The sequence below is a fragment of the Pinus tabuliformis genome, chromosome X (assembly GCF_031772625.1).
Source record: "Pinus tabuliformis cultivar Carrire ecotype Pingquan chromosome X, CPIR1, whole genome shotgun sequence".
NCBI lineage: Eukaryota > Viridiplantae > Streptophyta > Pinopsida > Pinales > Pinaceae > Pinus > Pinus tabuliformis.
The window spans coordinates 688,227,778-688,247,366 of NC_142308.1; the positions used below are offsets into that span (position 1 = coordinate 688,227,778).

The 19,589-nt window shown below is 36.8% G+C and overlaps 1 pseudogene; it reads right to left on the reverse strand.

Annotated features, from left to right (window-relative positions):
• LOC149141842 (protein CLAVATA3 INSENSITIVE RECEPTOR KINASE 6-like) overlaps positions 1-19,589 on the reverse strand; it is a 100,734-nt pseudogene that overhangs the window by 56,015 nt on the left and 25,130 nt on the right.

The following is a 19,589-nucleotide window of genomic DNA, read 5'->3' on the forward strand; positions in this document are numbered from 1 at the left end:
CTGGCACTTTGAGAAAAAGATTTCTCCACATGTCCAAGTACGCCCAACGCAGGTAGCCTTTGTTCTACTTGCTATGCAACGCAGGTAGCCTTTGTTGTACCTGCTATGCAGCGCAGATGCCTAGTGGAGCAGCTGCAATGATCCAAAACTGACCTGATTTTGAGTGTTTTTCAGTGGAGAACTGACTTGCAGTGTTGTGGTTTGCTGACCTTGTTCCTCTAAGGGTAAGAACAACTTGTTTAGGGACTTTGGATCCCTTAGATTATTGACATTTCATGCTCTATGCTGTAAGGCACAAAAATGTCTATAACAATACAACACAAACTTTGTTATATAAGAAATTACAAAAGGCGTGGATCATCTAGGATCCACAATTTCCTCCTACAATCGCTCAATCAAATCCCTAAATCTCTCTATATGCATACATGACAGATAATTACATTAAATCAAGCCTTATCAATTCCATCAATTTAGCTTTGTTTAAACAAAATTTGCCCCGGTTTGAAATGATTGTCCACGTTTTCCTTTTCACAGCTCAAAATTTCAATTTTGATTAAGGGTGGGCAGATGCTCCTGCATCAGACTCCCTCTTTGTTGGAAAGTGCATTGGAAAAAACCCAAAACTAAGCACTTTGAACTCCATGGTTCTAGATTTCTCGTTGAATGGTGTACTTTATTACCACCATTGGTTGTCCAAATAAATTTTCCCTAGCTATCATTTGAAATGGATTTAAATAAGTCCTACATAGTAGCTATTCTCTCTCACTTAGTTTAAACATAACTAAACTAAATGATGCAGGAGAATTTGGACTTAGCCAACAATGTGATTGTTTGTTCACATGTTGTGGCTAAATGAGTTGAATTTCATTGAACTGAGTGGTCAAAAGTCAGTTTTAGTAGAGAGGGTTGGATCTCTCGAAAATGACCTTTACTTCATTATGGTAATACTTAGAAAATTGTATTATTTTTAGTCTAAGGGAGAAGTTGTTAGCATAGGTGTGTAACAGAGCTTAAGAATAGAGATTTGATTGTTAGATTGATTAAAATAGAGATCGAGTTGTTAATGCAATTAGAATAGGATTTGACTCATAAAAGAGAAAAGAATGTAATGGAGAAGGATTAGCTGAGATGATAGAAAATTAAGTGAGTAAGTGAGAGTTTGAGTGATAGATAGGGTTTTGAGATTGAGACAGAGGTCAAATAAATTGTTGTAATTGAGCCGAGAGGGCCAAGACTCTGTAACTTCTATTTTATTGAATAAATTGATTAAGTGTGCAGTTGTGTGTTAATCTTGGTGCAGAATCTCATTTATATATGTGTATTAGCATTCTGGACCCCAAACAGGTATTTTCTCTATTTTAACACTTTAATTATAAATCTCAGCATTTATGTGTTTATCATTAATCACGGTCATTTAGCGTTAAAGGGTAATCTTGGGATTAAGCGCTAAACCTTCCTTAAGTACTTTATTAAAGTTTGATTTAAAGCACGTGGGTTGTATTTGATGAGCGGGAAGCAGTATATCACATGCCTTTCAAGTGGTAATTGGTAATATTATGAGTCCACTTGATTAGCTTTAGAGATCGACACGTAGTAAACAGAGGAGAGAGAAAAAACTTTTCTCGCGTGCCTCCGAAGTGATAAAGACCGTGCTTGAGTCCGCGCGAGATCGCACGATGACAGTTGGATCGGACGGAGTAGATCGATGGTGGAAAATTGATGAGCCATTTGGTGATCGAGGAAAGTGATAGAAGTTAGATCTGGAGAGAGGATATCAACGGTGCGGAGTGAAGCGCTTGGCTAAAGGTAAAGTCAACGTGGGATCAACGATATTTAGTGAGAAAAGCGGAACCCTCAGGAAAAAGTAAGCCATGTACAAAATCCATTTAAAGGCATATGATTGGCTATAAAGTAACCATTAGTCTATTTTTAAGACTACCACCTTATTTCGTCAACCTCCTGTGTCATTTTTGGTACCAGAGCACAGAGATTGAGCTTTGCTGCAATAAACATGCCACCGAGCAAAGAAGCTGGCATAGGTCGAGGAAGACCTGAAGCAAATGCAATTTTGTTGAAGGAGATCTGGAGTCTGCGTACAAGGATGGACACAATGGAGACTACTCATAGGATAGCACCTGATGAAGGAGTTTCCAGTGCTGCAGAAGAATATTCCGAGGAAGAAGAAGAGGAGGAAAATGAAACTACCAAAGTTATCAAGATGTTGGCTAAAGTAGGTGGAAAACCAAAGGTGGAAATTCCTGTGTATGAAGGGAATCTCAATGTAGAAGTTCTAATAGATTGGATCAGTTCATTGGATAAATATTTTGACTATGAGGAGGTTGATGATAAAAAGAAGGTGAAATTTGTTGTTACCAGATTGAAGGGTCATGCAACTATTTGGTGGGATGAACTACAAACATCCAGAATAAGAAAAGGAAAGTCCAAGCTCAAGCAATGGGATAAAATGGTGAGTAAAATGAAAGCTAAGTTTATGCCAAAATTATCAGTTAAATCTTTTCAAACAGTTACATAATTTAAGGCAAAAAGGAATGTCTATCAAATAATATACAGAAGAGTTTTATAGGCTAAGTATTAGAGCAGGACATGCAGAGGATGACATGGAGAAGGTAGCCAAATACATCAATGTCTTGAGATATGACATACAGGATGAGATCAGCTTCTTGAGCCTGAAGACAATTGAAGATGCCTATCAAGCAGGTTTGAAGGCAGAAGGGAAGATGTTGAGGAAACAAAATAAGAGGAATAGAGGGATAAGTTCAGTAAGAGGTAGAGGAACTACTAGACCAAGGTTCAACAGCATCAAAGTGAAGCCGGAAGTTCAAGTAATAGACCACCACAGAGAAGGGACTTTAATAGAGGAAGATTTGCACCAATAGGAAGAGGCCGAGGAAGATATATTCGATGTTATACATGTTGAGAATGGGGACATGGATCATGGGACTGTCCTCATAATAAAGAAATAAGTCATAGGAATGTGAATGTGGCTGAGGCAAATGAAGAAAAACCTCAAATTGCAGACAAGGAAGAATCCCCTGAAGTAGGAGAATCCCTGTTGTTGAAAAGGGTATTACTTAAGGCGGAGAAAGAGACTGGAGAACCAGCTCAGAGAAAGAGTTTATTCAGGACTACATGCAAATCCAAAGGTAAATGTTGTATAGTGATAATTGATAGTGGAAGCACTGATAACCTTGTTTCTACAAAAATGGTGGACAAGCTAGGATTAGTGAAGACAGTACACCCTACTCCTTACAAAGTGTCATGGTTGCAGAAAGGACATCAGATTATTGTGAAAAAACAATGCAAGGTAGAGATACAGATTGGTACTTACAAAGATGTAATATTGTGTGATGTAATGCCAATGGATGTATGCCATGTATTGTTGGGAAGGCTTTGGCAGTTTGATCGGAAAGCCATTCATGATGGGAGGAGAAATACTTATACTCTGGAGAAGGATGGAAATAAACATACACTGCTGCCACTGAACGATGAAGCTGACAAAGGAGCACCTAGAAACAACATTATGCTGATGAGTGGAAAGGAGTTGTTGCAAGAGGTTGGAGAAGGTGAAGAAATGCATTTTGCTGTCATAGGGATACCTAAGGTAATTTTTACTTCCACAAACTTAGATGATTTACTTGAAGAAATAAAAACTATGTTGAATGATTTTGTTGATGTTATTGTGGATGAGTTGCCAAATGCATTGCCACCAATCATGAGTATTAGTCATCACATTGACCTAATACCAGGAGAAAGTTTGCCAAACAAAGCAGCATACAAATTAACTCCTCAAGTGAATGTAGAAGTTGGAAGACAAGTGCAAGAATTGATGGATAAGGGACTAATCAGAGATAGTCTTAGTCCATGTGTTGTACCAACAATACTCAGTCCAAAGAAAGGAGGTGAATGGCATATCTGTACTGATTCTAGAGCCATAAACAAGATCATTATTAGGTATAGATTTCCTTTACCACGCATGGATGATTTGATGGATTGTTTGAGTGGGTCAAAGTATTTTACTAAAATAGATATGAAGAGTGGATATCATCAAATAAGAATTAGAGAAGGAGATGAATGGAAGATTTCATTTAAAACAAATAGTGGGTTGTATGAGTGGTTAGTGATTCCTTTTGGACTCACTAATGCACCTAGCACATTCATGAGATTGATGAATGAAGTCTTGAAGGAATATGCAGGTAAGATTGTTATTGTTTATTTTGATGATATTCTAGTGTCTAGTAGAAGCAAAGAAGAACATATAGAGCATCTTAAGTTGGTTTTAAGAACTCTGCAAAAAGAGAAACTACTGAGAAATCTAAATAAATGTAGTTTCATGAAAGAAGAATTAATTTACTTGGGATTTGTAGTTTCTATATAAGGGTTGAAAATGAATCTAGAGAAAATCCAAGCAATTTGGAACTGGCCTATTCCAAGGAACATATTTGAGGTAAGAAGCTTTCATGGTCTTGCAAGCTTTTATAGGAAATTTATCAGAGGTTTTAATCAGATTTGTGCACCAAACTTGAAACAATCAAGGAGACTAATCAGCCATTCAAGTGGACAAAAGCAGTAGACAAGAATTTTAAGTTGCTGAAGAAGAAAATCATAGATAAACCAGTTTTAGCTTTACCTGATTTTGAAAAAGGATTTCAAGTTGAAATAGATGCTAGTGGAGTTGCAATTGGAGCAGTTTTGAGTCAGGAACAGAGACCAATAGCATACTTTAGTGAGAAAATAAATGAAGGTAAGAATAAGTATTCTTCTTATGATAAATAATTCTATGCTATTGTACAAGCTTTAAAAAATGGAGACATTATTTGCTACCAAAGGAGTTTATATTATACTCTAACAATCATGCATTATAGTTCATAAACAACCAGCCAAAATTGAACCAAAAACATGCCAAATGGGTATAGATTTTATAGATTTTTACTTTTGTGATCAAACATACCAGTGGTAAGTTGGACAAGGTTGTTGATGCTTTGAGAAGGGTGAATTTCATTGTGCAAGAATAAAGTTGGGGTTGTAGGATTGGAAGAAATGGTTGATATGTATAAAGATTATGTAGATTTCAAAGATATTTATGCAGCTATACAAAATCCAATAGTTCATAATAGAAGTTAGTGGTTAGATTATCTTATCCAAGGAGGTTTACTGTTTAAAGTTAACAAATTGTGCATTCCAAAATGTTCTATGAGGGAAAACATAATTAAGGAGAAACACAGTGGAGGACTATCTAGTCACTTTGGACAAGACAAAACGTTTTCTCAAGTAAATGCTTTTTACTATTGGCTAAAGATGCAAAATGATGTTAAGAAGTTTGTCGAGAAGTGCAGGATATGTCAGCATGCTAAAGGGAGAAGCCAAAATACAGGATTGTTCCAGCCATTGCCAATACCAAACCGACCATGGGATGCAATTAGTATGGATTTTGTTTTGGGGTTACCTAGAAATCAAAGGGGGATGATTCCATTTATGTTGTGGTAGATAGATTTTCCAAGATGGCACATTTCATTGCATGTAAGAAGACTAGTGATGCAACACATATTGCTAATCTATTTTTTTAAGAAGTTGTAAGGTTACATGGATTACCTGTAAGTATTGTGTCTGATAGGGATACAAAGTTTGTTGGCCATTTCAGGAGAACTCTTTGGAAGAAACTAGGTGCTAACCTTAGTTTCAGTTTAGCATACCATCCTCAAACATATCGACAAACCGAAGTGGTAAACAAAAGCTTAGGGAACATATTGAGAAGCTTAGTGTATCAAAATCTAAGCAGTGGGATTTAGCACTTGCTCAGGCTGAGTTTTCTTATAATGAAACTCCAAACGGAAGTACTGGAATGATTCCATTTCAGATTGTTTTTGGGGTGAATCCAAGTGGTGTGTATGAGCTCAGAAATTGGGCAAACAGGGGACAACAAGTGCAAAAGCTGAAGAGTTTGCAGAGCAGATGAAGAGACTAGAAGAAGATGTCAAAGGCAGATTGTAGGAAAGCAGTGGCAAATACAAACAAAGAGCTGATATGAAAAGAAGAGAGAAAGTATTCCAAGTGGAAGATTTAATGATGGTATATTTGAGAAAATAAAGATTTCTTGCTAAGTCTTACAATAACTAAAAATGAAAAATATAGGACCATGTAGAATTGTAAGAAAGTTTTCAACTAATGCTTATGAAATTGAATTGCCAGAAGGAATTGGAATATCACCTATCTTCAATCTTGCATATATGTACCCATACAAAGAGATAGAGAAAAAGCTACAGAAGGAACCTACAAAAGATGAAGTTCAAACTTTGAATTGGGAAGAAAAAATTCCCAAGACAATTAAGAAAGAGGTGGAAGCTGTTTTGGAGAAAAGAGTATCCAAAAGAACCAGAGGACAGGTTTATTTTCAGTATCTAGTCAAATGGAAAGGACAGCCAGTGGAGGATGCTAGTTGGTTGACAACAGCAGAGTTGCAGAAGTATGGAGTAAACCCTGAAAGTCTGAGGGATGATTCTTTTCTTCCCCGGGAGTCTGATGCAAGAGCATTTGGACTTAGCCAACAATGTGATTGTTTGTTCACATGTTGTGGCTAAATGAGTTGAATTTCATTGACCTGAGTGGTCAAAAGTTAGTTTTAGTAGAGAGGATTGGATCTCTTGAAAATGATCTTTACTTCATTATTGTAATAACTAGAAAATTGTATTATTTTTAATCTAAGGGATAAGTTGTTAGCATAAGTGTGTAACAGAGCTTAAGAATAGAGATTTGATTGTTAGATTGATTAAAATAGAGATCGAGTTGTTAATGCAGTTAGAATAGGATTTAACTCATAAAAGATAAAATAATGTAATGGAGAAGGATTAGCTGAGATGATAGAAAATTAAGTGAGTAAGCGAGAATTTGAGTGATAGATAGGGTTTTGAGATTGAGACAGAGGTCATATAAATTGTTGTAATTGAGTTGAGAGGGCCAAGACTCTGTAACTTCTATTTTATTGAATAAATTGATTAAGTGTGCAATTGTGTGTTAATCCTGGTGCAGAATCTCATTTACATCTGTGTATCAACATTCTGGACCCTAAACGAGTATTTCCTCTATTTTAACGCTTTAATTATAAATCTCAACGTTTATGTGTTTATCGTTAATCACGGTCATTTAGCGTTAAAGGGTAATCTTGGGATTCAACGCTAAACCTTCCTTAAACGCTTTATTAAAGTTTGATTTAAAGAACGTGGGCTGTATTTGATGAGCTAGAAGTGGTATATCACGTGCCTTTCAAGTGGTAATATTCCAATTTCGCGCGATTAGCTTTAGAGCTCGACACGTAGCAAACAGAGGAGAGAGAAAACAACTTTTCTTACGTGCCTCTGAAGTGATAAAGACCATTCTTGAGTCCGCACGAGATCGTGCAACGACCGTTGGATCGGGCAAAGTAGATCGACGGTGGAAAATTGATGGGCCATTTGCTGATCGAGGAAAATGATAGTCGTTAGATCTGGAGAGAGGAGATCAACAATGAAGAGTGAAGCGCTTAGCTAAAGGCAAAGTCAACGTGGGACCAGTGGTATTTAGTGATAAAAGAGGGACCCTCAGGAAAAAGTAAGCCACATACAAAATCCGTTTAAACGCATCTGATTGGTTATAAAGTAAGCATTACTCTATTTTTAAGACTACCACCTTATTTCGTCAACCTCCTGCGTCATTAAAGTAAAATGATTGAATTCAAGTTAGTTTTAAGGTTTACAATTTGGTGAATTAAGGTTTCACTAATTGGTAAATTGAGGTAATTTCTTAAATTGTAATTATCTATTGTTTGCAAGTAAGAACAACTTCGTTGCTAATTTCATTTGTTGAAATATGAATTCATCCACCACCATAAGTGGATTATGATTTAACACTACTTCTCATTGGCTATTCGATTGTCTTCCTTTGATGTGAGAAAACATGTAACTAACCCAAAACCCAAAAGCATTTGGCATGAGTGAAAGTTCACCCCCTAAAAAACTACCAGCAAAGTATTTTGGATGGTCATGTTTTGTCAATATGCACATGATGATGGTGTTGCATATTAGGATCTTAGACATTAATAGATGATAGATCAATATGTTTGAAATGATCCCAAAAAAACTATTAATTTGATTAGAATTTTAGATTTATGAAAATTTCTACTTTTATATAGTTAATTTATGATAATAAAAGGCAATTTTTTTATTATTATTACAAAGCTTATTATATAGCGCTAATAATTAGAATATTTTCTGTTTTTATTAAAAAATTTAAAATTAAAAAATATAGGGTAATAAAAAAAATATAGTTTTACATTTTAAAAATTACAAAATATTATATATAAATAATATGTTATAATTAGAAAATGTAATTTTCACACCCTAAAAGCTAGAAACTACTTAATTATATTAAATTAAATATGTTGTAGTTGAGATTGAAATTTTGATATTTTAAGTTAGTTACAATACAAAAATAAATAAATAAGACATGTAAACTTCACTTCACGCGGCCTGGAATTTAATGTAGTTTTATCCGGTTTTATTCACACAACTTTACATGTCACATAAATCCACTAAATTAGTTGAGCAAAAGGACGTTAAGTTAACAATGTATTATAAAGTGTTTCATCACATAACACGTTGCGTGCAATTTAATGTTTAGTTTGTTTCAATATTAAATTAAGACTTGCCCTTATTTTGCTTTTAAATGAACCAATTCCAAGAATCACATATTTGCTCCACACTACATTGGAGAAACTCAAAAATCCTTGCGTAAAGAAATTTTAAATGCTATAGTGCAATTTTTAGTCAATGTCCCAACTTCACGAGTTGAGAAAAGCTTAATTACTTGATATAAAATTATATTGGAGGAGCTATTTAGGATAAAAATTTTGACTCAAAGCTATCCTCTTGAGATTTATGATTCACTTGGGCCTCCTATTGAGAAAGGTTAGCCACAATGTGCATGTGGGAGCTTAATCAACATGGAGTAAGGTCTAATCCCAGTGATTTGCAAACTCAAAAATAAAAAACCTGTCTTGGCTGTGGAAAAATTTCTAGAATTTGTAGGTAATCTTAGCAAAAAGCCATTGACTCAAAGTCTATCAAGCTATATGCAAGTAAGTTTTGCTTATATTCATCACTTTGGTGTAGAAAAACCATGTTGGAAATATAACCTAGAGGTGAGATTAGAGAGTATACTACAATAATTTAACAAGAAAACACCCAAAACAGTGATGCCATCATAGTGCACCTGGCCGTGAAATTGCAAGGAAGCTATGACAACCAACCCTTCCTGGTGGAAATTCAAGATGCTTCAAGATAAATAAGCCTCCAACATGTCATAGGAATATAATTCCAAACACGAAATCAACATTTATCATAAGTCTCCGTGGACCTGATAGTTCCATTGCATTCGAAACCAATGGTGAATCTTCATCAATAAAGTTAGAATGCATCTCAGATATGATTTATATCCCCCTTGTATTTTAAGAGTTCCAACCTTTTGTGAAGCTTCCTAGCTTTCATCCAATACATCACTTTCCAACATCCTAACCGCTTCAGACATATTATGGAAATGAACAAGGTTAAACTGAGTGCATAACAGTCCTACTTGCACCATTTCCTCAAGTTCAACTCTGTCATAATTGGGTTTAATATCCTTGTCTATCATGATGTCAATCCTACTCTCCTGGTGTATTTTTTTTTTTTTAACCCAATCAAGCATCACTCCTTTCTGGTTTGTTGCCCGACCAAAATCCAAAGCCTTTTGCCTAGTTATGAGTTCCAATAATAATATGCCAAAACCAAATACATCGGTCATCTCACAGGATTAGCCTTTTGAGAGGTACTCATGGGCTATGTGCTCAACAATACCCCTAATAGTTTTAGTCACATGTGAATCCCTGTGATACAAAAGTTTTGCTAATCCAAAGTCACCTGCAATAGCTTCAAAATATTCATCCAGTAAGATGTTGGATGCTTTTACATCACGATGAATTATCTTGGGATCACACTGCTCATGTAGGTACATAAGTCCCTAGCACTTGCCAAGGATACCTTGTTCCTTGTATCCCAATTCAATGTAAGTTTTCCATGAATAGTATCTCTCAAGTGAGATGCAACGCTTTCGTTTAGCACGTAGGGATAAACCAATAGTCATTCCATGGATGTCATGCAAAATCCACATAATCTCAATGAATTCCCTTGCACATGCAAGCTAATCATCTCAACTTCTATCTGAAATTGGACTTCTCCCCCTGTAGTGTTAGCATCTTTCAATCTCTTAACGGCTACAAGAGTGCCATCTTGTAGGCATCCCTTGTACACATTCCCAAATCCTCCTGAAATTAGCATATTATTGCTACTAAAATTATCAGATGCAACCTAAAGCTCTTTGAAATGGAATCTCTATAAGGCAAATTCTAGATCAAGCTGCTCATTCAAATAATAATTAACAAAAACAAAAAACAACAACCCTTGTTGATTGTGTCTTTGTCTCCACCAGAGGAAAATTTCAATTCCAACCCCAATTGTACCCGCAAAACCAAGACTCGCACCTAAATCTCCAAGCACTGTATGCTTTCTACAAAATCCAAAGGGCTCTGTAATAGTTTCTTACTATTAGTAGTCAAAGACATGGGTGTCGAAGCTTCTCGAGGGCAAAGGTGTACAACACCTAGCCCACATTCCAAAGGTTTTGTAAATTCTAGTCTCAACATTATCGAATATGATTTCATAAAAGGGTTTGTTGCTTGTTGTTGATGTATGCTGTAAACACGAAAATATACAAAAGATAAATATGATTCTTGGTAAATTTCTGAACAAAAATAAATTCCCTTTGATATCAATCACATAATATTGATCAGTGGATGTTGTGAGGAAGGTAATATGGTAGAGACTTCAATTATTGCAGGGTGGAGTCTCACTTTGTATCTTGATAATCATAATGAGTTGATTGATGTTCACTAAAAACTAAAAACGTTAATTTAATCATTTCAAACAAAATTATCGAGAAGATTATTGAACTTATCCCTGTGGAGGGGTTAACTCCATCGATGTTGGCTCTTGCAATGTTAGGTCATCACCCTTATCCTTGGAATCACTAAAATTATACCAGAATTTTCTCAACAAAGGGAATGCAATGAGTGCGGTAATGGAAAAATAAAAACACCACCGAATACCACTACATGGGCTTTGATATTTATCATATTGGGATGTGTGTTGAACCTGCCATGTCTGAGCACTTTCTAAATGGTTGATTCCTCATCTAGAATTGCACCAGGCCCAATATTCATGTATTCCCCAAAGTATAAGTGTTTTAATGCAAATTCTCCAGACCATTCCAACCAGCCAGCAGGATCAATGAGGTCACCTAAAAATGATTGTATGTAAATAGTTCGAGAGTACAATTTCTAAGGCCTCTCGAGGTATGTTGAATAGAATTCCATCAGGGGAGCGACATCATTTGCCGTTGTAACTATACAATTTTGTATCGAGATGCTCGTGTTTTGATTTGGGTCATTTTTGCCTTGGGATGTGATTGTGTTATTTTTATTGGGCATGCCTTATCGAGCATAAATGATACATAACTTAAAAACCACTGCCGCATTGCCAAAAATGAAATCAATTGCTCCAAAGATGTCACATTCTCTATAAAACTGCTTAAGAGAATGAACGTAAAGAGTTTCTTGGTAACCTACAATGTTGTAATGATAAATCACTGCAAAATTGGCCCCCACCCATAGAGTCACGACTTGATGCTTTTCAGGCCTGACATTGTTCATAAAGGTCATGTCACGTGCAACAAATCTTGCACCGGATGCAGTTGCAATGCAGGGATTCACTAGTCAGTGATTATTAATTGACCTTATCTCCATACATACATGTCATGAAACATGGTTAAAAAACCAATTAAACAGCTACAGAGAAAGAGAACGAGTGCTTCAAGATATTGGATTAAACAATCAAACAAAAATGCATGTATGAAACATGGTTGAAAAAACATTTAACCAGTTACAGAGAAAGGGAAAGAGTATTTCAAGATATTGGATTAAACAATCTACGAAACAAAAATGCATGTATGAAACATGGTTGAAAACCCAACTAACCAGCTACAGAGAAAGAGAAAGAGTATTTCAAGGTACTGGATTAAACAATCAAACAAAAATGAATGCAAACAAAAAGGTTTGGAAAAGTACCAAAGGTAGCCGAACTGAACATAGTATAGCCCTCTTTTGCATTTTTGCTGGAGACAACAACAGTCTTTCCCTTGCCATTGCCAACAAACATTATTTTTGTTTTTTCGTTTAGAAATTCTAACAGTTTCATCGTACACTCCAACTTTTACGTAGATTATGGATTTTCTACCTCTTAAATGTGAGGGTGCCTTCTGGAAAACGTCAATTATGCTTACATAGTTGCCACTACGATCCTGAGCCACAACAACATCAGGTTTTAAGTCTGTTATCACTCAGAATTATCCTTAGAAGTTATCAGAAGAAGGAAGCATCTGAGGTAACCACAAACCAATCTTTTAGGCTTATGCTCTAGCCAACCTAAGTCCAGAGAGGGCTCTCTCTTTATGATTTAACTTTGTTTTTATGGGATTTTAGGCTAGTTCTTAGTGTTCATTGGGTTTTGGTTTTGATTTTAAGGTTGGGTGGTGGAATTCTTGGAGCAAATGAATAGAGCTTGGCCTTCAAGCCATTGGGCTATCTAGTCAACAAATGGATAGCATAACTGGACCAGATCATTAAAGGGAATGTTCATAGGGTAGCTAGCAAAATAAAATGCAAATCTTCAGGCCTAATGGGTGAAGTAATTCTAACCAGGGTGAAAGGGCCATTAAGAATCCTTGGATTGGGATCAAAATGAAGAACAAAGGATGATCATGAGAAAAGGGCAATTGAGAATCCTTTGCTATAGAGGGAGCAATTAAGAAATCCCTAGCTAAGATAGTTTAGTAGAAAACATTCAGAATGTAAAACAATCAAGATAGAGTGCATTCAAGAAATTAATGAAATATCATTCCTTATTATACATTTAGATTTTAGAGAAACAAATAAGATTATGAAAAAATCATGAGAAAAAAAACATTGAACATGGAAGAATACTTAGTTGTATTTCGCTTTACACAAGAATCCTGTAAAATATCTAATCTTTATCCCTTGATCGAGCAAGCCAATCCAATCATTGATACAATAGAATTTTGATTTGAGAGAAAAAGACTATAGAAATGTCTTGGAATCCACCCTACATACTTCGAAATGTGAAGTATTTATACAAAAATATTTACAAAATATCTCAAAACAACTTGAGACTTAATCTAGGGAATAAGAATATCTTCTTGCATGAAGATAAAGACAGATGTTAAATTGCTTCATGTTGTCCCTTTTATTATGGTGTTGCTGGCTGTTTCTGTTGACTTGGAGCCCTTTAAGCTGGCTGATAGTTGTGGTATTTCTACACTAGAATCTTCTTTACTTTTATCATTCACTGATACTCTTTGATTCTGTTACCCTCTGACCCTGCTGATTTGTCTTTTACCTGTCTCACCTGGTTGCCTTCAGATTTACTGTGGTAACTTTCTGATGTAAAAATTTTCATAGTAAATCTGTCATTTTCTCCCACCATTCTGCCTCAGGCAATCTCACCTTCATAATTCTTTTGTAAATTTCATCTGCCTCTCTATATTTTGAAAAATTAGGCTTGGTGAAAAACAAATGTTTCACCTCATGTTCTAGGAAAAACAGGTTTTCCAATGTATCATATAATACTTTGCCTATTGGCAGGGCTTTAATGCCTGAAGAGCTGGCTTGTTCCTTGGCCAACCTCCTAAGTCTATCACTATAGTCCAATTGGGTCATGAGTTTGTCATTGGTGACCATAGGACTGGGAAGGCCCTTGTCCCTCAAAATTTGAAATTTAGCCATAAACTCGTCAATGGTTACCTACATGTTATGGCACTTTTCTTCTAAGTTGAGCATGAGGTTTCTTTTGGAAAGAACCTTTTTAATCTCTAGGATGGCTTCAGTCCTATCCTCTATGCCAAGCTCATGGAGCTCATATTTGTTCTTATTGTTCAGGAGGTGGATGAGTCGATTTGCATCCTCAGGTTTATCTCCTAATTCTTCCCTTACTTTCTGGATGGCTTCAGTGGCTACGTTCACCAATTCAGTGTGCTCAAATATAACTTGGATTGATGGCCAAATATATTAACAGAGTCAATGATATTGGCCCAGATCATCTCTTTACTCTGTCCTAGTGGCTTATGCAGTGTCAAATCTTTCTCTAGGACTTTGATTTTCTCACCCATTCTTTGGGCTTTCTGTGTTTCTTCTCTTTGCTGAATTTGGGAAAGTTTGCAATCAATTTCCAAACTTGCCACTTTCTCCTTTAATCTTTTGAGCTCTGTAGCTTGGATGGACATCTCCTCCATAGCTTTTACTAGTTCTGTTGTTTTCTCAGTTGATGTACCTACTGCTGTAGTGGAATCAGTTGTAATTGGCAATGCTGTGTCAGGTGGAGTTGTAGGTGCTAATGATGCTGCCATTGTGGAAGGAACTGTTGTTGATACTGTGGGGATGACAGTTCTGGGAGTTGTGGCCAGGTCACTTTTCTTGGACTGAATCAAAGTGTCCAACTCTTTCTCTGTTTCTTTAAGCTGATCATTTAGGTTTAGGAGTAGGTCCATAAGCTCTTCATGTCCTTGTTGTGCTTCTAGGACTTCCATTGTTTGAGGGTGATGCAACTGGGGAATTTTGAGCTGCTTCTTCAGTTCAGAAATGTCATCATTCTTCTCTTTAATTAGATGCTATGTTGCTTTCACATCCTTGGGATCATTTCCCAATTCTATCACTAAGTCCTCTAAGGACTTGATTCTTGTATCTTTGGCCTGTGAGGAGGCCTTCTCCAACTAAAATTGATTTGACATATTGTTTAAAGGGTTCTGCAATTGGTGGGTTGCTATGGCTTTCCCTATCAATGTAGAATAAATCATCTCACCTGTTTTCTTATGTAGCTCAATCTGGTCAATGGGATGAATATCCCTTGCCAGTACTTCAAAATCCACCCTTTTAAAATTTGTTGCTGTCCTCGGTTGCTGAGTGGTCAACTTGATGAAGGTCATTTGCATCTTCCCCTATTTGACATCAAAGGTTGACATAAGCCTTGTTTGATTGGTAGGGGTCATCTTCAAATACTGTGCATAGGTTTGGGCTTTTAGCCTCTCATTTCTAGCCTTTATTTCTTTGTATCTCTCCTTGATATCTTGGTCTTTATTTGTCGGCATTCTGAAAGAGGATACATCAACACTTTGCTGCCTTTCCAACATCTGAGTGTGTGATATGGAAGGTTCTAGGGTGCCTCCAGATGGAGTGACAAGCCTACTCCCATCTCTTTCTGTGCTTGTAACCTCAGCTATCTCCTCTGTATATTCCTGTTCAGAGACAGGATTGACTCTTTGTCTCTTAGCCTGGCTTGTCTCTGCATGGGCTTGTGATGTTGCTCTTTTTGAAGTAGTGGCCCCTTCCCTGTTTCTCTTGAGGCTTTTCTCCTCATTTAGAGGAGTTTGTAGAACTGGAGGGGTACTCATGGTGGTTTCTGGTTTATTTGATTTCTCTAGTATGTCTGTTTGATCTGGCACCTCTAACAGGTCTGGTACTTCTAATCCCTTTGGCACCTGTGATTCTTCAGGCACCTGCAAGAAAGAACGCTCATCAAGATTTTTCTCTAGGTCAATGAGTGCATTCTCAATGTCTACTTTGGTGCTGTCCTGATCTACTAAGGTCCCTTCTACCCATTCTGATTGGTTTGCAAAGGCTTCAATTTCAGGAATGGGGTGATGAATGAAAGGTCCTAGATTGACCTTCTACTTCTTCTTGGTTATGAATTCCAAAGGGTCATATATCCAGATAAAGATTTTTTGTAATTTCATGTTCTGCAATATTAAATTTGCTTCATGGCCTACTTCCCTTGAGTTACATATGAAGGGGCCTAATTGGTCTTTGATTTTGAAGTTGGCCTTCTTCTTAGCATTAACAAAATTTGTTTCATCTGCACTGATAATCTGCCTGTAGTACTCTAAAGCAAATAACCTCATTGGGAGGTATTTGGGGAGTTTGTATGGTGCCAACATGCAACCATAGATTCTGATCTCGGTATGGTTTTGGTACAAGTACCAATCACGTACCTTGGACTGTTTTGAAAATTGTAGGACCCTTCTTATGTCTGAACTGATTCTTGGAGGAGGGCTTCCTATCAACATTGTCACAATTGGATGCACAAATAGGTCAATAAAGTCAACATATGAATATGGGGAGTGAAATTTGTGGACCAATGGAGTCCAGAAAATGACTGATTTGGGTTGACCTTTTGTATCAAGCTTCTGCAGGGTGAATGGAAACTTGTCTAACTAGAAATATAGAAAAGGGTGGTACAAAACAGAGGAGTATTTGAAGACTCTCTCATTGCTCATTCTGAGAAACTAGTCATGCATCCTATCAGCTATAAATTTGGCATAGTCATAGATAACAACAGGAGGTTGTCCTGGAGTGTATATGGACATGAAGGCTAGAATAATCTCATCAATATATTCACTGGTGGTATAACCCAGGACTCTAGATATCATATCTACAATACTTCTGCCCCAAGGAGAAAATAAAGCTGCTACATATGGTGGGGGGTCTTTGGGGGTATACTTCTCTTCTAGGATGAAGGTTTGGATTATTTGGGCCAATCTTGCAGGGCTAAGCTTGGGAAATAAGTCCAACAGATCTCCAATGGAGAGGGGAGTCAAGTTTAGGCTAGGTTGGAGTTGTAGCATCTCATTGATAGATTCAACAGTGATGGTGAAAAGTATGGTCTGGTTAGGGGACATCACTGCTCTTTGACTGGGATATAATTGGCATGACAGTAGTGGACAATTTCTAGGAAAATGTGGACCTCTGGGAACTGGTACTTGGGAAAATTGGACTCCCACAGACCAATTTTATCAGCCTAGTTCAAGTATCTATCCCTACTTTGGCAATGTACTTTGAGTGGGGATTCATGGATAGTGGTGTCCTTTATCTGAAAATCCTTATCAGCCAGGGGAAGGTGGTCCAGGTCTAAGTAGGGTGTAGAGATGGGTCTCACATCCATGGCAATTGGGGCAGCCATTCTCAGTTCTTGTGGATTTGAGAGTGGGGGAGGTGATTTTCAGTCTTTTAGGGCAATGGTGGTTTAGTACAGAGTAAGCTTAAGTTGCTTGAGTTTCTTTAATTAATTTTTTACTTTAACTAATAAAACTCAGTAACTGGTTCTGAAATTGACAGGTTTTCCAGTGAATTATGGCTTAAATACCTGGAATTTAAGGAAAACTAGCTCTGAATAGGGCGGCTGGCAACTGCGAACGGTCGAAAAGGCTCTGTGTAGGCTAGAAAGTGAACTAGGTGCTCTGTGGCATCTTTAGGGTGCAATTGGACGTAGGTTGACAACTTCGACGTTTGCAGGTGCGTGCATGGAGGTTTACAGTTGAAAAAACGATAAAAACAAATGATTTGGGGATTTTTGGCTTTATGCGCGAAAGTCAATTTTGGCGGGTATGGGTGAACAATGGTCATTTTCCATGTAGTGGGTGAACTGTAACTATTTTGTCACGTAGCAAGCGGCCCGTAAGTGGTTTCCATCACACCGCTTTTGGGCATTCAGTGGTATTGGGTGGAGGCTGCCTGATTCCATACGTTGAACGAAATGTAGCATCAGGGGCCCGAAGGAAAACAACTTTATCGGGCGGGTATTGTTTGGACGTCGGTCCCGCCCGATATGGGTAAGGGCCGTTGGATGTGGAGGGAGGCAATCATACGGTGATCGGGAGGGGAAGCTGCATGGAGGCTAGTGGAGGGCCCGATGGATGATTTAATGCGGCGGTTTTTGAGTTAATGACAGATTAAAGTGGGGTTAAGGTGTCAGGATCATTAACGACGAGTTTAAACATGGGATTATCTAACTTAATCGCAAATCGATTAGTTATTTGGTTTTTAGGGTTTGGGTGAAATTATAGATTATATTTTAAACTAGGGTATAGGGCTAGTTAATTTTCAGGAGTTAAATATATACGGGGAAAAAGGGTTCTTGTTTGCGAGATTTAATAAATAAAATTAGTAATTGATAAAATGAGCGGAAAGGGGCACCATACCCTAAGTAAATGTTTTTCATGATTCTGAATGCTTTTTCACATGTTAACATCAAACTTAAGGTAATGTGTGTTTTGGTGGATTTTTTGGGAAAAAGGGGTTTTACATGGGGGTGATTACTTTTCCTATGTAAATAACGTTTAACCTTAGAAAAAGGGGTTTTATTAGGGAAATGAGGGGAAATGAAGGGGGATGAATGAACTGAAATGGGGGGATGAATTTTTATGAGGGGGTTTTAGTACTTATGGCCTATAATTCATTGGGCCGAGGGTCTGGTCCCTCCAAAAGTCAGAGAAATGTTCGAGCCTCTTTGACTTAGGGTTTTTAAGTACTTTGAACTTTATTGTGGGAAATTAGTTAAGTAAAAGATGAAATGAATGAGGGACGTTAACTAATTGACCTTGATATCCATTTTTGTGCTTGATTGCCCACTCACATTTGGAACTTTTATGTTGAGAATGATAAATATGCTTTTTGTCTAACCAATCATCATAATTTCTGCAATCTTTCTTCTACTTACCCATCTACTCATCCTACCATGTTTACTTCTCTTTATTAGGGTGCATTCGAGCTAGCAAACCCTTATCAAACATTTTTCTTTCTCTTTATAATTGTAAACTAACTAAATCTAACCTTATTACATCCAAGGGCTTAGGTTAAACAATTGAGATCCTTTTATTTACTCTACCTATCTAATTATCTGCCAAGGTTACACTCTTTGGCAGGATTTTTATTCTCTATCTATCAACATGAAATTTAAAGCATGGCATAATCAATATTAAATAGTTTGATTACCATGGATTGTGTTAAGGATTACAAGCTGCACACAATCCTTTATTCTGCACAAAATTAAATAGTAGTGGCATTTTGGCTTGCTCAATTTCATGGTCTTTTTCCTTTTCTTGGGGTTCATATTTTTCATCGTTTTTGAATTTTTTATTCTTTTTGTGCTTTGATTATTCTTTTAGGACATACACTCTTTACATTTTTTAATTTATCAACATGGAAAACATTTGCACAAAGAAAAGGTATGTACATATTACAAGTTTTAATCTCAGTCATTCAAAAATTATGACTCCTATTGGTATAGGAACCTAACAGTGGATCCACTTGGGGATGAAATTTCCTGGTGAAATGTCAAGAACTTTGTAGATCAGTGGCCTTTTGAATTGCTGTGATATTTTCTTGCAACCTTTCCCTTTTATGCTTCTGCATTATTATTATTTATGACAGTAAAACTTTTAAAGGTTAGGGCGTTCTCTCCGGGCTTTAACTTCAAAAATCACCATCCAATCAAATCTAGACTTTTGAAAGTAAAGTATGTAATAATTATAAGTGAAATCAGTAACTATGTTCAATATAGTGTCTGAGAATTCGACCGTTCACTGGTTCTCCTTCTGCTTCT